This window comes from Cebus imitator, unplaced genomic scaffold, assembly GCF_001604975.1.
Source record: "Cebus imitator isolate Cc_AM_T3 unplaced genomic scaffold, Cebus_imitator-1.0 Scaffold53, whole genome shotgun sequence".
In the NCBI taxonomy this organism is placed as follows: domain Eukaryota; kingdom Metazoa; phylum Chordata; class Mammalia; order Primates; family Cebidae; genus Cebus; species Cebus imitator.
Window position 1 is genome coordinate 1,790,503 of NW_016107368.1, and position 22,461 is coordinate 1,812,963.

General features: G+C 40.5%; 1 protein-coding gene across 2 annotated transcripts in view; it reads right to left on the reverse strand.

The window, feature by feature from the left end:
* Nucleotides 1–22,461, reverse strand: part of NCK1 (NCK adaptor protein 1) — an 88,807-nt gene that overhangs the window by 32,596 nt on the left and 33,750 nt on the right. The gene's annotated exons all lie outside the window — the stretch shown is intronic.

A 22,461-nucleotide genomic window follows, 5' to 3' on the forward strand; every position in this document is an offset into this window, starting at 1 on the left:
AAAAAAAAAAAAAAAAAATTAGAAGAAACAGCTTTAAAAATTCAAAGTGATTATCCCTTGAGGCAAAGAGGAGGATAAACAAGGGGGAGAATAAAGAAATGCTATTTTTGTTATAGGTCTGTGGCACTATTTGGGACTTTATGTTCATATACTATACTTTGATAATTTAAAAAAACAATAATGTAGAAAATCTCACTGGTCATTAGAGAAACGCAAATCAAAATCAAAATTAAGTCAATGAAAACTAAGCTACACCAGCATCCATTCTCTCTTCTTTTTGTAACAGTATCTCAACTTCCTTCTGATTATTCTTCCTAACCCCACCCCAAAATTCTATTTCTACATTATTCAGGTAGAGTTCCATCAACTCAGGAGTAGAATATGCAGCTTACACATTATTAATCAGAATGTTAAATTCCCTTAGTTCTTGTGACTAATTCAAGAACATACTTAAAACCCAAGTTGTTCACTCAGAAAGACTCCTGGGATGTCTGTAGGAGCTACTGGAAAGACACTCCCTTTTCCCAACAGCCTTAACTTGAAAGCATGCAAACTTCAGAGTTTATGTCACCACGTAGAACCTGACAATGAAGCTGAGAGGTAAACAGAGATTAAATTCCATTTTTTAATCCCCAACTCTAGTACATTCTCAATCCAGATGCTATATATGGATTTTTCATTATGTAAACCAAAAATCACCTGTCTGCTAAAACAAAACAATAAGGAAAATATAACAAGATAATAGGCACCTGGACTAAAGAGTATCAAATTTAAAAGAGAAAGAAAAAAACCTCTATATGAAAGATTCCAGATGAAGAAAAATCAACAAAAGGATAAAAAAAACAGAGGGAGAATTAAGGAAATCCTAACACAAGCAATAACAGATATTCCCAATTTCACAACACCTATGTCTTCATTTTGGATTGGACTTAATGAAAGCCAAGAATGAACGCTATATGGAGCTTATAAACAACCAAACTACTGATTTTACCATATTTACCAGTTATTTTTGAGGTCCTACTACTATGTGCCAGGCACAGTATGAGCTATCTAGCTTTCAAAGCTAAATTGGGTACAATGCCTATCCCGGAAAAGCTTTTAGGCTTGTGGGAAAAGTTCTTCTGTATTCCTTGTTAATATTATTTTATCTGTAATGCTGACTGAATTTAAACTTATTCTGATTAAATCAGAATTGTACATGTAAATTAGATCCAATGTACAACTAGCTACCTGTTTATACATTTAGCCAACTCTGGCTGTATCAATAAAACCACCCATTTTTTCACTTTATAAACTCTTGGCTCCCAGAATCCTCCACATCAACAATTTATTTTTAAATGTAACATAAAAACAAACAACCTGCCTTGAACTCTAAAGGTGTAAAGAACAATAAGAATAATGATCCTGAGGGCAGGCCAGGTGTCAGGTACAAAACGGGACAGATCCAGAGAAGCAGCATAAGAAATTTATACCCACTGGTTGTAAGACAGGGGCTATGGATTCTGGTTTTATTCTCCTCACAAAGGATGATGCCGAGAAGGGAATCACTAATATTTGGGAAGAGCTTACTGATATATGTGCCCTCCACTGTAAAGGTTCTGAGAATTATCTTCCTGAGACACGGAAGCAGAGATTTTATTCAACCAAACCACCTCTAACTCCTAAGTGCTAGGGGAAAGAACTGTTATAAATAAAGAAACATGTCCTTTACCTAAGGAAAGAGAACTGACCTAGGTAACTCGACCCTCAAAAATAAAATCAGAGTCAGAAACTAGAGACCAGAGGCATGACAGGAAAAGTATAAGATATAAGCTATCCCTTATTTCCCTGTTAACTATTATCTCTAAATTGCTTCCATATTTGGTCACATAGGCTGTAAAGCAGAGGGCACTAGGAAAATTGTCTAGATTCTCTAATTTTTCAACCAAGTTAAAGAAAATCCCCCAAAGAATTGTGAATGTTAAAACAACTTTAAAGACACAAGGAAAATATCGTCTCTGAGATATGATTCAAGGAAAAAATGAAAATAGGAACCAGGCCAGGCCTGAGGCCTGAGAAAGATCTATGAGGCTTAACACAGATAGGGGTGTCCAATCTTTTGGGTTCCCTGGATCACACTGGAAGAATTACTGTCTTGGGCCATACATAAAATACATTAATGATAGCTGATGAACAACAACAACAAAAAAGCTCATAATGTTTTAAGATAGTTTACGAATTTGTGTTGAGCCACATTCAAAGCCATCCTGGGCCACATGCAGCCCACAGGTTCGACAAGCTTGACATTGAACATGCCACATTGTTCTCCCAGAAACTGAAGCAATGCCCACAGGTGCCTGCAAACTGTTGATTATTGCACACACTAGGGACAAAATCTTAAGGGAAAATTCTTTTTCTATAACATCCCGTTTACCTCTTTCAGACTATCCCTAAATGTCTCAGCATTATTTGACATTTTATGCTATGTTTACACATTACATATGAATACATTTGACAAGTTGCAAATGTACAAGGTCTGCATATGAGAGTGTCTCCTCCAATTTTTCACCTTAGGCAACTTGCTTATTTTATCCTAGTTCTCAGCCCTGTTTGGCTGCCCTTATAAGCAAAATATGTTTATAACATATTCGATTTCCTTTCTAGCCATATACATGGGTTCTAACCACTGCTCTGCCATTAGTTATGACTCAGGGCCTGACATACCAACCTCCCAGAAACTCCATTTCCTTATCTACAAAATAAGAGAATTGAACTGGATAATATTAAAAAGTCTCTTCTTGAGTGTCAAAATCACAATTTCAATTTTTTGAACAAATTCAGTTTTGTTTTCTAAGTTTTTCATTACATTAATCCCTCATTATTCTGATCCTTACCGTTCTAATCTATCATATTTCAGTGTCACTCCAAGTTATACATATTTCCAAAAGTATACACACAAACACACACAGAGGACACTGACTATAATTTCCCCATGCTTTATATTATTAGTAAGGTTTACATTGTGTCATCTCATCTAGTAAACATATTATTCTGACATACATAAAACTTGTGGTAACCTGAAATATGAGACATATTTAACTTATGATTAATCATAACATTTGACTATTTTTCATATTAATTGCTGCACTTAATTCCAATTCCCCCTCATGCCCTCCATGTGCTTATGTCATTTTTATCATAAAATGGTTTTAGGACTTTACCACTTAGCCCTTGATATGGTTTGGATCTGTGTCCCCAACCAAATCTCATATCAAATCGTAATCTCCAGGTGACTGGAGGTGACTGGATCACGGGGCAGATTTCCCCTCTTGTTGCTCTGTGACAGTGAGTTCTCATGAGACCTCTTTGTTTAAAAGTGTTTGGCTAGGCTGGGCTCAATGGCTCATGCCTGTAATCCCAGCAGTTTGGGAGGCCAAGGTGGCAGATCACCTGAGGTCAGAAGTTTGAGACCAGCGTGGCCAATATGGTGAAACCCCAACTCTACTAAAAGTACAGAAGTTAGCCGGGCATGGTGGTGCATGCCTGTAATCCCAGCTACTCGAGAGGCTGAGGCAGGAGAATTGCTTGAACCTGGGAGCCGAGATCACACCAATGCACTCCAGCCTGGATGACAGAGTGAGACTCCACCTCAAGAAAACAAAAAAGCTAGTGAAGGTGTCCACATCGCCCCCAGACCCTGGAGCGCCCCCTCTCCAACCCCAGGACTTCCCAGGTCACTCACTCAGCCTGCCCACCCAGATCTGAGAGAGACCGAAAACACACTCCCAACTCAGGCAGCCAGGCCAAAACTGTCAAGAGGAGAAAAGTGTTTGAAGTCCCCCTGAAGCCCTGCTCTCTGTTCATCACCCAGCCCTTCCCAGCACGCATGGAGACTCCAGAATACCCAGGCGTCCACTCCAGCCAGTGCACAGGTGTGGAGTCCTCTCCTTGTAAGCTGAGACCACAAACAGACTCTTACCAGAGTATTTTGGCATAAAGAAATTGGGTAGCCCAGGGGATTCCACCAAGATGGCCAAATAGGAACAGCTCTGGAGCGCAGCTCCCAGCAAGAGAGATGCAGAAGGCAAATGATCCCCACATTTCCAACCGAGGTACCAGGTTCATTTCAATGGGACTGCTTGGACAGTGAGTGTAGCTCAAGGAGGGCAAACCATTGCAGGGCAGGGTGCTGCCTCACCCGGGAAGTACAACTGACTGGAGGATCAGGGATGCTCCTTCACGGCACTCAGGTTCAGATACTGTGCTTCTCCCATGCCTTCTGCAACTCACAGACCAGGAGATCCCTGCTGGGCTGAAAAGCGCTGCAAGTTACCAAGACAGATCTGAGTGGCAGCTCCAGCAGACACTGCGGGTGTCGGCACAGGTCTGGGCAAACGTTTTGACTAGCACCAAGAGCGCCTGCGGGACAGAGCTGCCTGCTCCCCAGAAAGTGGGATAACTGAAAGCAGGGAGACAGGCGATATGCCTGGGCAGGTCCCACCCCCAAACACACCACCAAACTGAAGCCCTCTCACTTGAGAGTTTCACACCCAGCACATCAGTTCAAGCTCGACAGGGATGATCAAGCTTGGTTGGGGGGAGGGCGTCCACCATTGCTGAGGCAGGTCTAAACCTATCTGTGTAAACAAAAGTCAGAGGAAGTTTACACAGCAACTGGACTGAGTCCTTGACAGCCCAGCAGCACCTCTGAGGGCAAACAAGGGGCAGACTGCCTCCTCAAGTGGCTCCCTGAACCCTGTATAACCAAAACGATGCCCCATATAGGAGAGCTCTGGCTGTCACCTGGCAGGTACCCTTCCGGGACAAAGCTACCAGAGGAAAGATCAGGCAGCAATACTTGCTGATCTGCAACCCCTATGGGTGATTCCCAGATAAGCAAGGTCTAGAGTGGACCTCCAGCAGTCCTACAGCAGAGGGACCTGACTGTTAGTAGGAAAACTAAAAAACAAAAAGAAATAGCTTCTACATCAACAGAAAGAACTTACACTCAGAGATCCCATCCAAAATCACCAACTTCAAAGATCAAAGGTAGGGAGGATGGATCCAAGATGGCTGAATAGGAACAGCTCTGGAGTGTAGTTCCCACTGAGAACAATGCAGAGGGTGAGTGATGACCATATTTCTAAACAAGTTATTACTGCCCACAGACCAGGATATTCCCGGGCTGAAAAGTGCCATGAGTTTCTAGCACAACTGTTTCAGCCAGCGCAGTGGGTCTCTGCATAAAAACTCACACAAATCTGAGTGGCCATTTCAGTTGGCGCCTGGAATGCCTAGGAGACAGAGCCGCCCATTAAACTGAAAAAAAGGGGGCTGAAACAGGGAGGCAGGTGGTCTGGCTCGGCAGGTCCCACCCCCACAAAAACGATCAATGCTCTGGATTGAGAGTTTCACAGCAAGTGCAGCTAGACCTGGGATGGCATTACATAGGCAGTCCACCATTACTGAGGCACACCGCCATTACTGAGGCAGTTCTAACTATACCTCTGTAAATAAAACCACAAAGAAGTTCACACAGCAGCTGGGCAGAGCCCACAGTAGCTCAGTAACCTCTGCTGGCATAATGTGACTAGACTACCCCCTTGCTGGGCAGGGCATCTCTGAAAAAAGGCAACAACATGTCAGGAACTTATAAATAAACCCCAACCTTCCCAGGACAGAGCACCTGGGAAAAAAGGCGGTTATGAGCTCTACTGCAGCAGATTTAAATGTACCACCCAGCAGCTCTGAACCGAACAACGGAGCTCACAGCTCAGCACTTGAGCCCCTATAACAAACAGACTGTCTCCTCAAGCAGCTCCCTGACCCCCGTATATATAAAAAGATACCTCATAAAGGAGAGCTCAGGCTGACATCTGGCGGGTATCCTTCTGGGACGAAGATAACAGAAGAAACTGGCAGCAACCCTTACTATTTTGCAGCTGTCGCAAGTGATTCCCAGGCAAGCGGGGTCTGGAGCGGACCTCCAGCAGTCCTACAGCAGAGGGGCCTGACTGTTAGAAGGAAAACTAAAACACAGAATAACTTCATCGTCAACCAAAAGGACGTCCACTCAGAGACCCCATCTGAAAGTCACGAATTACAAAGACCACAAATAGATAAATCCACAAAGATGGGAAGAAACCAGCACAAAAAGGATGAAAACACCCAAAACCAGAAGACCTCTTCTCCTCCAAGGGATCACAACCCTCACCAGCAAGGGAACAAAGCAGGATGGAGAATGAGTCTGATAAATTGACAGAAACAGGCTTCAGAAGGTGGGTAATAACAAACTTCTCTGAGCTAAAAGAACATGTTTTAATCCAATGCAAAGAAACTAAGAACCTCAAAAAAAGCTTCAAAATGCTAACAAGAATAAACAGCTTACAGGAGAATATAATGACTTGATGGAGCTGAAAAACACAACACAAGAACTTCACAAAGCATACACAAGTTTCAACAGCCAAATCGGCCAAACAGAAGAGAGGCTATCAGAGACTGAATATCAACTCAAAGAAATTAAACAAGAAGGCAAGATTGGAGAAAAAAAGAGTGAAAAGAAATGAACAAACCTTCCAAGAAATATGGGATTATGTGAAAAGACCTAATCTATGTTTGATAGGTGTACCTGAATGTGACAGAGAGAATGAATCCAAACTGGAAAACACTCTTCAGGATATTATCCAAAACAACTTCCCCAACCTAGCAAGGCAGGCCAATATTCAAGTCCAGGAAATACAGAGAACACCACAAAAATATTCCTCAAGAAGACCAAACCCAAGGCACATAATCGTCAGATTCATCAGGGTTGAAATGAAGGAAAAAATACTAAGGGCAGCCAGAGAGAAAGATTGGGTTACCCACAAAGGGAAGCCCATCAGACTCACAGTGGATCTCTCAGAAGAAACCCTACAAGCCAGATGAGAGTGGGGGCCAATATTCAACATCCTTAAAGAAAAGAACTTTCAACTTAGAATTTCATATCCAGCCAAACTAAGCTTTATATGAGGAGAAATAAAATCCTTTAGGGACAAGCAATTGCTGAGAAATTTCATTACTACCAGGCCTGCCTTACAAGATATCTCCCGAAAGAAGCACTAAACATAGAAAGGAAAAATCAGTACCAGCCACTCCAAAAATGTACCAAATGGTAAACAGCATTGACACAATGAAGAAACTGTGTTAACTAATGGGCAAAACAACCAGCTAGCATAAAAATGGCAGGATCATATTCACATATAACAATATTAACCTTAAATGTAAATGGGCTAAATGCACTGATCAAAAGACACAGACTGGCAATTTGGATAAAAAGTCAAAACCCATCGGTGTGCTGTATCCAAGAAACCCATCTCACATGCTCACATGCAAGGACACACATAGGCTCAAAATAAAGGGATGGAGGAAGATTTACCAAGCAAATGGAGAGGGAAAAAAAGCAGGAGTTGCAATCCTATCTCTGATAAAATAGACTTTAAACCAACAAAGATCAAAAGAGACAAAGAAGGGCGTTACATAATGGTAAAAGGATCAATGCAACAAAAAGAGCTAACGATCCTAAATATATACGCACCCAATACAGGAGCACCCAGATACATAAAGCAAGTTCTTAACAACCTACAAAGAGACTTAGACCCCCACACAATAATAGTAGGAGACTTTAACACTCCACTGTCAATATCAGACAGATCAACGAGACAGAAAATTAACAAGGATACCCAGGACTTAAACTCAGATCTGGGCCAAGCAAACCTAACAGACATCTACAGAACTCTCCACCTCAAATCCACAGAATATACATTCTTCTCAGAACCACATCACACCTGCTCTAAAATTGACCACATAATTGGAAGTAAATCACTCTTCAGCAAATGCAAAAGAATGGAAATCATAACAAACAGTCTCTCAGACCACAGTGCAATCAAATTACAACTCAGGATTAAGAAACTAACTGAGAACTGCAAAACTTCATGGAAACTGAGTAACTTGCTCCTGAATGACAACTTGATAAACAATGAAATGAAGGCAGAAATAAAGATGTTCTTCTAAACCAATGAGAATGAATATACAACATACCAGAATCTCTGAGACACATTTAAATCAATGTCTACATGGAAATTTATAGCAATAAATACCCATATAAGAAGCAAGGAAAGACCTAAAATCAACAACCTATCGTCAAAATTCAAAGAGCCAGGGGAGAAAGATCAAAAAAACTCAAAAGCTAGCAGAAGACAAGAAATAACTAAGATCAGAGCAGAACTGAATGAGATAGAGCCACAAAAAACCCTTCAAAAAATTCAGTAAATCCAGGAGCTGGTGTTTTGGGGGGGGAAAAAAAATAGACTGCTAGCCAGACTAATAAAGAAGAGGAGAGACAAGAATCAAACAGTCACAATAAAAAATGATAAAGGGGATATCACCACTGATCCCACAGAAACACAAACTACCATCAAAGAATACTATAAACACCTTTATGCAAATAAACTAGAAAATCTAGAGGAAATGGATAAATTCCTGGATAGATACACCCTCCCAAAACTAAACCAGGAAGAAGTCAAATCCCTGAATAGACCAATAACAAGTTCTGAAACTGAAGCAGTAATAGCCTATCAACCAAAAAAGGCCCAGGACCAGATGGGTTTACAGCTGAATTCTACCAGAGGTACAAAGAGGAGGTGGTACCACTCCTTCGGAAACTATTCCAAGCAAGAAAAAAACAGGGACTTCTCCCTAATTCATTTTATGAGGCCAGCATCATCCTGATACCAAAACCTTGCAGAGACACAACAATAAAAGGAAATTTTAGGCCAATATTCCTGATGCACATCGATGCAAAAATCCTCAATAAAATACTGGCAAACTGAATCCAGCAGCACATCAAAAAGCTTATCCACTAAGATCAAGTTGGCTTCATCCCTGGGATGAAAACTGATTCAACATATGCAAATCAACAAACGTAATCCATCACATAAACAGAACCAATGACAAAAACCATGATTATCTCAATAGATGCAGAAAAGGCATTTTATAAAATTCAACACCCCTTCATGCTAAAAACACTCAATAAACTAGGTACTGATGGAACACATCTCAAAATAATAAGAGCTATTTATGACAAACCCACAGCCAATATCATACTGAATGGACAAAAGTTGGAAGCATTCACATGGAAAACAGGCACAAGTCAAGGATGCCCTCTCTCACCACTCCTATTCAACATAGCATTGGAAATTCTGGCCAGGGAAATCAGGCAAGAGAAAGAAATAAAGGGTATTCAATTAGGAAAGGAGATAGTCAAATTGTCTCTGTTTGTAGATGACATGACTGTATATTTAGAAAACCCCAACGTCCCAGCTGAAAATCTTCTTAAGCTGATAACCAACTTCAGCAAAGTCTCAGGATACAAAATAAATCAATGTGCAAAAATCACAAGCTTTCCCACACACCAAAAATAGACAGAGAGTCAAATCATGAGTGAACTCCCATTCACAATTGCTACAAAGACAATAAAATACCTAGAAATACAACTTACAAGGGATGTGAAGGACCTCTTTAGGGAGAACTGCAAACCACTGCTCAAAGAAACAAGAGAGGACACAAACAAATGGAGAAACATTCCATGCTCATGGATAGGAAGAATCAATATCATAAAAACAGCCATACTACCCAAAGTAATTTATAGATTTAATGCTATCCCCATTAAGCTCCCATTGGATGTCTTCACAAAATTAGAAAAAACTACTTTAAATTTCTATGTAATCAAAAAAGAACCCATATAGCCAAGACAATCCTAAGCAAAAAGAACAAAGCTGGAGGCATAATGCTACCTGACTTCAAACTATACTATGAAACTACAGTAACCAAAACAGCATGGTACTGGTACCAAAACAGATATATAGACCAATGGAACAGAACAGAGGCTTCAGAAATAACGTCACACATCTACAACCATCTGATCTTTGACAAACCTGACAAAAACAGGCAATGGGAAAGGATTCCCTGTTTAATAAATGGGGTTGGGAAAACTGGCCATATGCAGAAAACTGAAACTGGATCCCTTCCTTACACCTTATACAGAAATTAACCCAAGATGGATTAAAGCCTTAAACATAAGTCCTAAAACCATAAAAACCCTAGAAGAAAACCTAGGCAGTACTATTCAGGACATAAGCATGGGCAAAGACTTCATGACTGAAATACCCAAAAAAAAAAAAAAAAAAAGTGGCAACAAAAGTCAAAATTGACAAATGGGACTTAACTAAACTAAAGAGCTTCTGCCCAGCAAAAGAAACAATCATCAGAGTGAAAGCGGCAACCTACAGAAGGGGAGAAAATTTTTGCAATCATCCATCTGACAAAGGGCTAATATTCAGAATCTACAAATAACTCACACAAATTTACAAGAAAAAAAACAACTCCATCAAAAAGTAGGCAAAGGATATGAACAGACACTTCTCAAAAGAAGACATTTATGCAGCCAACAAACATATGGAAAAAAAAGCTCATGATCACTGGTCATTAGAGAAACGCAAATCAAAACCACAATGAGATACCATCTCACACCAGTTAGAATGGCAAACATTAAAAAGTCAGACACCAACAGATCCTGGACAGGATGTAGAGAAATAGGAACACATTTACACTGTTGGTGGGAGTGTAAATTAGTTCAACCATTGTGGAAGATAGTGTGGTAATTCCTCAAGGATCTAGAACCAGAAATACCATTTGACCTAGCAATCCCATTACTGGGTATATACTCAAAGGATTATAAATCATTCTACTATAAAGACACATGCACACGTATGTTTACTGCAGCACTGTTCACAAGAGCAAAGACTTGGAATCAACCCAAATACCCATCAAGGACAGACTGGATAAAGAAAATGTGGTACATATACACCATGGAATACTTTGCAGCCATAAAAAAGGATGAGTTCATGTCCTTTGCAGGGACATGGATAAAGTTGGAAACTATCATTCTCAGCAAACTAACACAGGAACAGAAAACCATACACTGCATGTTATCACTCATAAGTGGGAGCTGAACAATAAGAATACACGGACACCAGGAGGGGAACATCACACACTGAGGGTTAGGGGAGGGACAGCATTAGGAGAAATATCTAATGTAGATGACAGGGTGATGGGTGCAGCAAACCACCATGGCACGTGTATACCTATGTAACAAACCTGCACATTCTGCATATGTATCTCAGAACTTAAAATATAATAATAATAAAATAAGATCCATTAGAATGGCTTTTATCAAAAAGAACAATAAAAGGGTTAAGGAGGATGCAGAGAAAAGCTAACACTTGTACATTGTTGGTGGGGATGTAAATTAGTACAGCCATTATGAAAAAGAATATGGAGGTTCCTCAAGAAACTGAATTAGAACTACCATATGATCCAGCAATCCCTCTTCTAGGTATATATCCAAAGGCACTAAAATCAGTATGGCAAAGGAATATCTATATATTGTTCACTGCAGCATTATTCACAATATCCAGGATATGGAATCAACTTAAGTGTCCATCAAGGGATTAATGAAGGAAAATGTGTATACATACAATGAAATTCAGCCTTTAAAAAGAAGGAAATTCTTTCATTTGCAACAGCATGAATGAATCTAGAGGACTTTATGTTAAATTAAATTAAATAAGTCAGCACAGAAAGACATGGTCTCATGTGTATGTGGAATCTATAAAAGGAGAGAGTAGAATGATGGTTACCAGAGACTGGGGAGAAGCCAGGATGGGAAGTTGTTGGTGAAAGGATACCAAGTTTTGGATGGGAGGAATACGTTTTGAGACCTACCACACAGCACAGTGATGCCAGTCACTGTATTCATGCATTACATATTTCAAAATAATTAAGAGTACATTTTGAATGTCTCATTATGAAAATAGTAGGTAAACAAGGTGATGGATATCTTAATTAGCTTGACTTAATCATTTCAGATTGTATACATATGTCAGAACATCCCTCTGTACCCCAGGAAAGTATAAAATTATGATGTCAATTGACAATATTGAATTTAAAAACTGGAATAAAATGCTAAGAGGAGTCAAACAGGTTGAAACAAAAGGATGCTAGACAGTACTTTGAAGCTATATAAAGTAAAAGTAAACACATGTGCAAGTATAAAAGCTAGTATTACTGTAACTTTGGTTTGTAACTCTGAGGTTTATTTGGTTTGTAAACTTTTTAAACATAGCTTTACTATACAACAAAAACAGTACTCTAAAAGCTAGTATAATTGTAACTTTACTTTGCTACTCCACATTTATTTTCTACATAAGAGACAAATGCATAAAATAACCAAAAGGGGGTAGGGATGGAGCTGTACAGGTACAGTTACTGTTTGTTATTGAAGTTAAGCTGGTACAAATTTAAACTGGAGTGTTTTATCTTCAGAATGTTAAATGTAATCCCCATGGTAACTATAAAAAATAGCTATTGAATATACACAAAAGGAAATGAGAATGGAATTATTCTATTAAATTCAGCACAGAAGACAGTAATGCAGCAAATGAGTGACACGAAAACTTTAAGGAATAAAGAAAACAAATAGCAAAAGGACAGCAGTGTCTCCTTAACAGTAATTACTCCAATGTAAATAAACTCTCCAATCAAAAGAGATTGGCAAGATGAACAGAAAAAAAAAATTCGAAATATATGCTATCTTTAAGAGACTCACTTTAGATCCAAAGACATAAATAGATAAAACATGTAAGGAGGGAAAGGCTAATCCATGTACATAGGAACCATAAGAGAAGTGGGGTGGGCTGTATTAGCATCAGACAACACAGATTATAAAACAAGAAAGTATGAGACAATGAAAGACACTATAATAAAAAATTGAATATAGCAAGAAGATACTATGATAAAAATTTAACATGTAATGATAGCCCATCAAAATAAACAAAGCAAAAACTAACAGAATTTAAGGGAGAAACAAGACAGTTCTACAATAATCATTGAAGACTTCAATACCTGACTCTCAATAATGGGTAGAATAATCAAACAAAAGAGGAAAGAGACTTAACACTATAAACCAATTAGCTGTAACAGAGAACACTATCCAACAGCAGAAATCATGTTCTTCTCAAGTGAACATGGGACATTTATTTTGTTAAACCACTCAACATCCTGCCATTGAAACTGGCTGTTTACATAATTGTTTATCTTACTTATAATACAGCAAGCTCTTACAGGAAACATAATTTCACTGTATCCCTGGCATCTCAACAGAATATCACGCATGTGGTTTTCAACATTTACAAAATTACCATTATGAGTTTCAGCTCCTTTCACACATTTCAGTCCTCAGTCTAGCATACCCTTCCCCTCTCAGCAAACTTCCACGTATTCTTAAGACCCAATTCACATGTTTTCTTTGCACCATTTGCCTATATACCTCTGAGCAGCAGTCACTCACTCCCTTCTTTGTGATTCTACCTAATATTTCCCCCTCTCTTACTGTCTTAGTCCATTTCTTGCTGCTGTAACAGAATATCTGAGATTGGGTAATTTATAAAGGACAGAAATTTATTTCCTCATAGTTCTAGAGGCTGGGAGTTCAAGATCAAGACACCAGCATCTGTTGAAGGCCTTTCTGCTGTGTGACAACAAAGAGGAAGGCATCAAATGGCTGGGGTGGGGAAAAGGGGGAGTCATGGACCCTACTCCTAAGATAACAGCATTAATTCATTCATGAGGGCAGTGCCCTCAAGACCCAAACACCTCCCATTATGCCCCATCTCCAAACACCACTGCATCAACTTTCCAACATATTAACTTTAGGGAACACATTAAAACCACAGCACTATACTGTACATATCCCACTGAATCTGAAATTCTTTTGTAATGTTCTTATAATTGTTGTACCGTAACATACAGAAACTGTTCTCTTCTTCCTAAAACTATCAATTTTGACCAAGGGTCATGGCAGGCACAATAAAAAGTATATATTGTCAGTCTCCTTTGGAGTTAGCTGTCACCACATTGGCAGTAATCAGTTTCAGTTTGCCCCCTTTAACAGATGGAACAACCTATCCCTTCTTGTTTTACTCAGTATCCACAGATTTGGTCTCCAGTTTCATGTGACTCTTTCAGCTCTGAAGATCTTATAGGACATAAATTCAGAACCACCTCAACCCTGTTTCCATATTCAAATGCTGGCATTGTGGCCTCACCCACACTCTGCAAACTGTGCATCTAGTCCACTAATTCTACAGATAAATTTACCCCATTTTTGACCAAGGCTTTGTATTTTAAAACTCTCTATCATTCCTTTGTACTTAAAGCAGGCATTCATTATCCATTCTAATATTTTTAAAAACTAATTTTAGGCCAGGCACAGTGGCTCACACCTGTAATCCCAGCACTTTGGGAGGCCAAGGTGGGAGGATCATGAGGTCAGGAGATCAAGATCATCCTGGCTAACACAGTGAAACCCCATCTCTACTAAAAATACAAAAAATTAGTTGGGTGTGGTGGCGCATGCCTGTAGTCCCAGCTACTCAGGAGGCTGAGGCAGGAGAATCACTTGAACCCAGGAGGCAGAGGTTGCAGTGAGCCAGAATCACGCCACTACATTCCAGCCTGGGCAACAAAGCGAGACACAGTCTCAAAGAAACAAAAAAAATTTTTTTTAAATCTAATTTTAAAAATACTTGATTCAATTAATTATTAAAACTAAATGGGTCCCTGCAGATACTGTAACGTAAAGGAATGTTAATACGACAAAATGATATCGTTGTGGACATATGTACCCTATGTAAAGAGACATATTTACATAGGGTACATAGGGAGGAACTTCAAGATGGCTGACTACACGCATATGGTACTTGCCTTCACCATGGAGAGGAAACAAAATAGTGAGGAGATAGTCACACTTCAAACAGATCATCTAAGAGAGAACACTGGAATTCAGCAGGGAGGTGACAAGAAGCACAGAAAGCAAGAAAGGTGGAGGAGGCAAGGCAGCCTGCTCAACCAGGATCGGTGGAGAGCCTGGAGAGACTACCTAATGTGGGGAAAAGATAAGAGACCTCCAGAGGTCCACATTCCCACCAGACTCTTATAATATTAGCCATGGGAGAACTCCTCAACTGCTGCAGGCCCTGAGTTTAACAGAAGGAGGTGCCTAGAAACCATGCAACAACATTATTCCAGAGAGAGCTCCCTCTAAGTCCCACAAATCCCCAATTCCTAAGCAGGTACAGTGTACCTCCGTTTTGAGAGCCCAGCCCCCACCAGACTTTGCCATGCCCAGGAACCCAACAGACCCTACATCTCCATATCCCTGGAGCCCCCACTGACATTCTCCACCGATAGCTGCTCCACAGGATCCAAGGCCACAGCCACTGGCAGCAACTGTCTCTCTTCACTGTAGCAGAGGGGGACCCATGCATTTTCATGCACTGAGGAAAAATTCCACTGAACAAGGCACAAGCAAAGAATGTGCCCCACCAAGCCACCTGCCTACGGATCCTCCCACTGATGGCAACCCCACCCTTCTCAGTAACAACGCCACAGCATAATCTCTGCGGCTGCCACCAGAGCACTCTGATGGCAGTCTGAGGATCGCTCTCCCCTGCCTACCATAGCCAGTACCTGCATGTACCAGCAGGAAGCCTCAGGACAGGCTCCTACAACCTGGCTCCATCCCCCTCAGTACCGAAGCATGCAATCCATGGGCCTAGGAATCACCTAGCCTAGACCACCATTGTTGGCACCTAAGCACTCCTCCCAGGGTCTGAGATTGGACCTATTCAACCTGCCTCTACCACCACAGCTGGCAACAAATCACACGTGCTACCTGCAAGCCTGGGGATTAGCTTGCCCAGCCCATCACAGCCACTGCCTACACCACCACAGACAACTTGGGTCCTAAAGGTTATCCCACTGCTACTGTCATCATCCACACCATGCCTACTACACAGAGGCTTAAAAACCTGTCAACCTGCCTGGCTCATTTGTGCCGTTCCTGGTACTCAAGCAAGACACCTGGAGGCTCAATAATTGGCTTGTCTGAACCTGCTAACACTGGTGCCAGTATATGCTGCCCTGAAGCCCAAGGACAGGCAATTTCAGCTCACTGGTGCCGCCACTGGGGCCTGAGGGCTAGCCTACTTGGCCACCCAGACCTCAGCAAAACCTTATCACAGGCTAGGCATGGTGGCTCACACCTACAATCCTAGCACTTTGGGAGGCTGAGGTGGGAGGATATTTGAGCTCAGGACTTTGAGACAAGTCTGGGCAACATAGTGAGGCCTCTTTTATTGAAGGTTAAAATTTTATTTTATTAAAAAAAAAAGAAAAAAAACTTTATTACAGCCTCCACTAACAACCACGATCTAAGCCACCTAAGAAATCACAGACATCACTGACACCATTCACATCCAAGGAAATCACACAGAGACTATCCTATGACACATAGCTAGAATCAAAGCCAAAATGCCATACCAACACCACAGATACATCTTCAGGAAAATGTTCTCCCCTATGAAACAAAATTCAAAAAATTAAAAGGAGCGACTGTTACACCAGAGGCACAAATGTAAGTGTAAGGACACAGGAAACATGAAAAAGCAAGGAAGCATGACACCTCCAAAAGACCACAATAATTCACAAGCAATACATCCCAAACAGAAAAAATCTGGCCAGGTTAGGTAACTCACATTTGTAATTCTAGCACTTTGAGACTGAGGCAGGCAGATTGCTTGAGCCTAGTGGTGCAAGACCAGCCAGGGCAACATAGTGAGACCCCATCTCTAAAAAAAGTACAAAAATTAGCCAGGTGTGGTGGCATGCACCTGTAGTCCCAGCCACTTGGGAGGCTGAGGTAGGGGGATTACCTGAGCCCAGGGAGGTTGAGGCTGCACTGAGCTATGATCACACCATTGCATTCCAGCCTGGGCAACAAATTGAGACCCTTTCTCAGGGGGGTAAAAAGAAATTTATGAAATCCAAGAAAAATTACTCAAAACAGTGATTTTAAAGAAGCCCAGTAAGATATGAGAATTCTGAGGCCAGGCACTGTGGCTCATGCCTGTAATCCTAGCACTCTGGGAGGCCGAGGCAGGCAGATCACTTGAGGCCAGGAGTTCAACACCAACCTGGCCAACATGGCAGAACCCCATCTCTGTCTCAAAAAAAAAAGATACAAGAGAATTCTGAAAAACAATACAAAGAAATCAGAAAAACAATTAAGGCTATGAGGGAGAAATTTACTAAAGAAACTAGATATCATAAAGGAAAACTAGGTTGGGCACAGTGGCTGATGCCTGTAATCAATCCCAGCATTTTGGGAGGCCAAGGCAAGCAGATCACTTGAGGTCAGGAGTTCAAGACAAGTCTGGCTAACATGGTAAAACCCCATCTCTACAAAAAAATTAGTTAGGTGTGGTGGCGGGCACCTGTATAGTCCCAGCTATTCAGGAGGCTGAGGCAAGAGGATCACTTGAACCCGGGAGGCGAAGGCTGCATTTAGTTGAGATCACGCCACTGCACTCTGGCCTGGGCAACAGTGTGAGATTCCATCTCAAAAAAAAAAAAAAGAGAGAAAGAAAAACTAGGCCAGGTGCAGCAGCTCAGGCCTGTAATCTTAGCACTTTGGGAAGCCTAGGTGGGCAGATCACAAGGTCAGGAGTTCAAGACCAACCTGACCAACATGGTGAAACCCCGTCTCTACTAAAAATACAAAAATTAGCTGGGCGTGGTGACGCATGCCTGTAATCTTAGCTACTGAGGAAACTGAGGCAGGAGAATCGCTTGAACCCAGGGGGTGGAGGTTGCAGTGAGCCAAGACTGGGCCACTGCACTCCAGCCTGGGCGACAGAGGAAAACTCTTTCAAAAAAAAAAAAGAAAAAAGAAAAACCAAACAGGAATTCTGGAACTGAAGATTTCACTGAATAAAATACAAAATACATTTGAAAGTGTCAACAACAGACTAGATTGAGCAGACGAAAGATTCTCAGAACATTAAGAAACGCCTTTGGAAAAAAGCTAGCGAGACAGAAAGTAATAATTAAAGAAAAACAATGAGAAAAGCCTATGTGACATATGGCACACCATTAGGTAACCAAATATTCAAATTTTCAGTGTCTCAGGAGAAAATAAAAATGTTAAAAAAATCTGTTTAATAATAGGTAAAAATTTCCCAAGTCTAGCAAGAGATTTAGATATTCAGCCTGGCCAACATGGTGAAACCCTATCTCTACTAAAAATACAAAAATTAGCTCAGCACAGTGGCACATGCCTGTAACCCCAGCTATTCAGGAGGCTGAGGCAGAAGAATCACTTGAACCCCGGAGGCAGAGGCTGCAGTGAGCCGTGATTGCACTACCGCTATTCCAGCCTGGGTAACAGAGCGAGACTCCATCTAAAAAAGACATAAATTAAAAAAAAAAAAAACCTAAGTTAGCTGAACAGGAGGCAATAAATTGGCATGAGAAAAAAAAAAAAAAAAAAAAAAAAAAAAAAAAAGTGCTGAAAGAAAAAACAACTGTCAGTCAAAGATACTATACCCAGCAAAGCTATCCTTCATAAATGAGTAAGAAATAAAGTATTTTCCAAACAAGCAAAAGCTGAGGGAATATATCACCACTAGATTGGCCCTAGAAGAAATGCTTAAAGTCCTAAATCCAGAAGCAAAGGAACAGTATCTACCATCATGAAAACACAATATAAAAACCACTGATAGAGTAAACACACAAACAGGAAGAGACTTACAACTACAGAAAACCACCAAACCAAAATGATAAATAATGAGAGACAAAGGAACAGATAATATAAAAAACAGCCACAAATCAATTAATAAAATGACAAAGAAACCTTCACTTATCAATAACTCTGAATGTAAACTGATCAAATCTTCCACTTAAAAGACACAGACTGACTTGGCCGGACATGGTGTGGCTCACAACTGCAATCTCATCACTTTGGGAAGTAGAGACGGGTGGATCACCTGAGGTCAGGAGTTCGAGATCAGGCAGGCCAACATGGTGAAACCCCATTTCTACTAAAAATACAAAAATTAGCTGGGCATGTTGATGGGTGCCTGTAATTCCAGCTACTTCAGAGGCTAAGTCAGTAGAATCACTTGAACCCAGGAGGTAGAGGTTACAGTGAATCAAGACCGCACCATTGCACTCCAGCCTGGGCAACAAGAACAAAACTGTCTTAAGTAAATAAAAACATGTAGACTGATTAAAGAGATTTTTTTAAATGTTTTTAAAGCATGACCCAACTATGTACTACCTACAAGAAACTCATCTCAGCTGTAAAAACAAATAGGCTGAAAGTAAAGGATGGAAAAATATATTCCATGCAAACAGAAACCAAAAGTGACTAGTAGTGGCTACAGTTGTATCAAACAAAACAAACTTTAAGTCAAAAACAATAAAAAGAGACAAAGTCATTATATAATGGTAAAGGGAAAATTCAGGAGGAGGATATAACAATTCCAAACATATAGGCACCCAACACTGGAGTACCCAGATACATAAAGCAAGTAATATAATAACTGCAAGGAGAGATAAATTCCAATACAATAATAGGAACATCAACATCCCACTGTGAACATTAAATAGATCATCTAGATTTAAAAAAAAATTGAGAAAGCCACACTGGATTTAAATTGCATATTAGACTAAACAGACCTAACAGACATTTACAGAACATTTCATCTAACATTCTTTTCATCAGCATATGAAACACTCTCCAGGACAGATCACATTAGGACACAAAAGAAGTGTCAACAGATTTTTAAAAACTGAAGTCACATCTAGTATCTTCTCAGATAAGAATGGAATAAAACCAGAAATCAAGAATAACAGGCCAGGTGTGGTAGCTCATGCCTGTAATCCTAGCATTCTGGGAGGCCAAAGTTGGGGGACTGCCTGAGCTCAGGAGCTCAAGACCAGCCTGGGCAAAGTGGTGAAACCCCATCTTTACTAAAATACAAAAATCGACCAGGAGTGGTGGCATGCACCTGTACTCCCAGCTACTCAGGAGACTGAGGCACAAGAATTGCTTGAACGCCGGAGGCAGAGGTTGCAGTAGGCCAAGATCATGCCACTGCACTCCAGACTGAGTGACTAAGTGAAACTCTGTCTCAAAAAATGCCTACATCAAAAAAGTAGTACGATTTTAAAGAAATGATCTAGCAATGAACCTTAAGGAACTAGAAAAGAACAAACCAAACCTCAAATTAATAGAAGAAACAATAAAAATCAGAGCAGAACTAAATGAAACGACTTTTTTCTAAAGCACATAGGAACAACAAAAAGCTCATTTTTTGCAAAGGTAAATCAATAAACCACTTGCTAGACTAACAAACATAAAAAGAGAGGACCCAAATAAAATCAGAAATGAAAACGGAGACAACTGATTCCACAGAAATACAAAAGATCATTAAAAACTATTACAAACAATGATATACTAGCATACTGGAAAACTGAGAGGAAATGGATACATTCCTAGACACATACAATCTCCAAGACTGAATGAGGAAGAAATATGAAACCTGAACAGACTGACAATGAGTAAAGAGATTTAATCGATAATAAAAAGTCTCCCAACAAAGAGAAGTCCAGGACTGGAAGCAATTCTCCTGCCTCAGCCTCCCGAGTAGCTGGGACTACCAGAGCGCACCACCACGCCCAGCTAATTTTTGTATATTTAGTAGAGATTGGGTTTCACCATGTTGGCCAGGCTGGTCTCGAACTCCTGACCTCGTGATCCACCCGCCTCAGCCTCCCAAAGTGCTGGGATTACAGGCATGAGCCACTGTGCCCAATCTTCACTGCCAAATTCTACCAAACACTCATAGAAGAACCAGTGTTTCTGGTTATTCTCCCCAACTCATTCTACAAGGCCAACATTACCTTACCACCAAAACCAAGGGTGGTAAAAAAAAAATAAAAATTTTTTAAAAATTTAAAAATTTTTCACAAGGGTGAAAAAAAAAATAAAAATTTAAAAAACTACAGGCCAATATAAATTCTCAATATACTAGCAAACTGAATTCAACAACATTAAAAAAAAAAAAAAAACAAAGGCCGGGGCGGTGACTCATGCCTATAATCCCAGCACTTTGGAAGACAAGGTGGGCAGATCACAAGATTAGGAGATTGAGACCATCCTGGCCAACATTGTAAAACCCCATCTCTACTAAAATACAAAAATTTAGCCAGGAGTGGTGGTGTGCGCCTGTAGTCCCAGCTACTGGGGAGGCTAAGGCAGGGGAATCGCTTGAACCCAAGAGGCAGAGGTTGCAGTGACCCAAGATCATGCCACTGCACTCCAGCCTGGTGAGAGAGCAAGACTCCGTCTCAACAACAACAAACAACACACCACAGTGAAGTGAGATTTATCCCAGAGAGGCAAGGATGGTTACACAAATCAACAAATATGATTCATAACATCAACAGAATAAAGGGGAAAACCACATGTTCATCTCAATAGACACAGAAAAAGCACTTTATAAAATTCAGTGCCCCTTCGTGATAAAAACTCGTAACAAACTAGGCATCAAAGAAACATATCTCAACGTAACAAAGGTCATATATGACAAACCCACAGCTAACATCATACTGAAAGTTGAAACCCTTTCCTCTAAGAACTGGAACAAGACAAGGATGCCCACTTTAACCACTCACATTCAACATAGTATGGCAAGTCCTGGCCAGACCAATCAGGCAAGAGGGAAAAAAAAGAAAAGGCATCCAAATTAGAAAAGAGGACATCAAACTGTCCCTCTATGCTGATGATATAACCTTCTATCTAGAAAAACCTAGGTTGCACCAAAAAAACTCTTAGTTCAGCTAAATAAATTCAGTAAAGTTACAGGATACAAAATCAACACACATACATCAATATACATCCACCTGTGAAGTAGGGAGTGTTAAAAAATATCTAGAAAAATCTAGACTTCACCAAAAAACTCTTAGTTCTGCTAAATAAATTCAGTAAAGTTTCAAAATACAAAATCAACACACAAAAATCAACATACATCCACCTGTGAGGTAGGGTGGTGTTAAAGAAAATCAACATACAAAACCTGTTTTGATACATCAATAAAACAAACTAGTTGAGAAAGAAATCAAGAAGGCAATCCCTTTTTACAACAGCTATAAAAACTATAAAACACTGGATAAAATAAAGAGACCACAAACAAATGGAAAAATATCCCATGCTCAAGGATCAGAATTAACATCATTAAAATGACCATACTTCAAGCCTGTAATCCCAGCACTTTGGGAGGCCGAGGCGGGTGGATCACGAGGTCAAGAGATTGACACCATCCTGGTCAACACGGTGAAACCCCGTCTCTACTAAAAATACAAAAAATTAGCTGGGCATGGTGGCGCATGCCTGTAATCCCGGCTACTCAGGAAGCTGAGGCAGGAGAATTGCCTGAACCCAGGAGGCGGAGGTTGCGGTGAGCCGAGATCGCGCCATTGCAC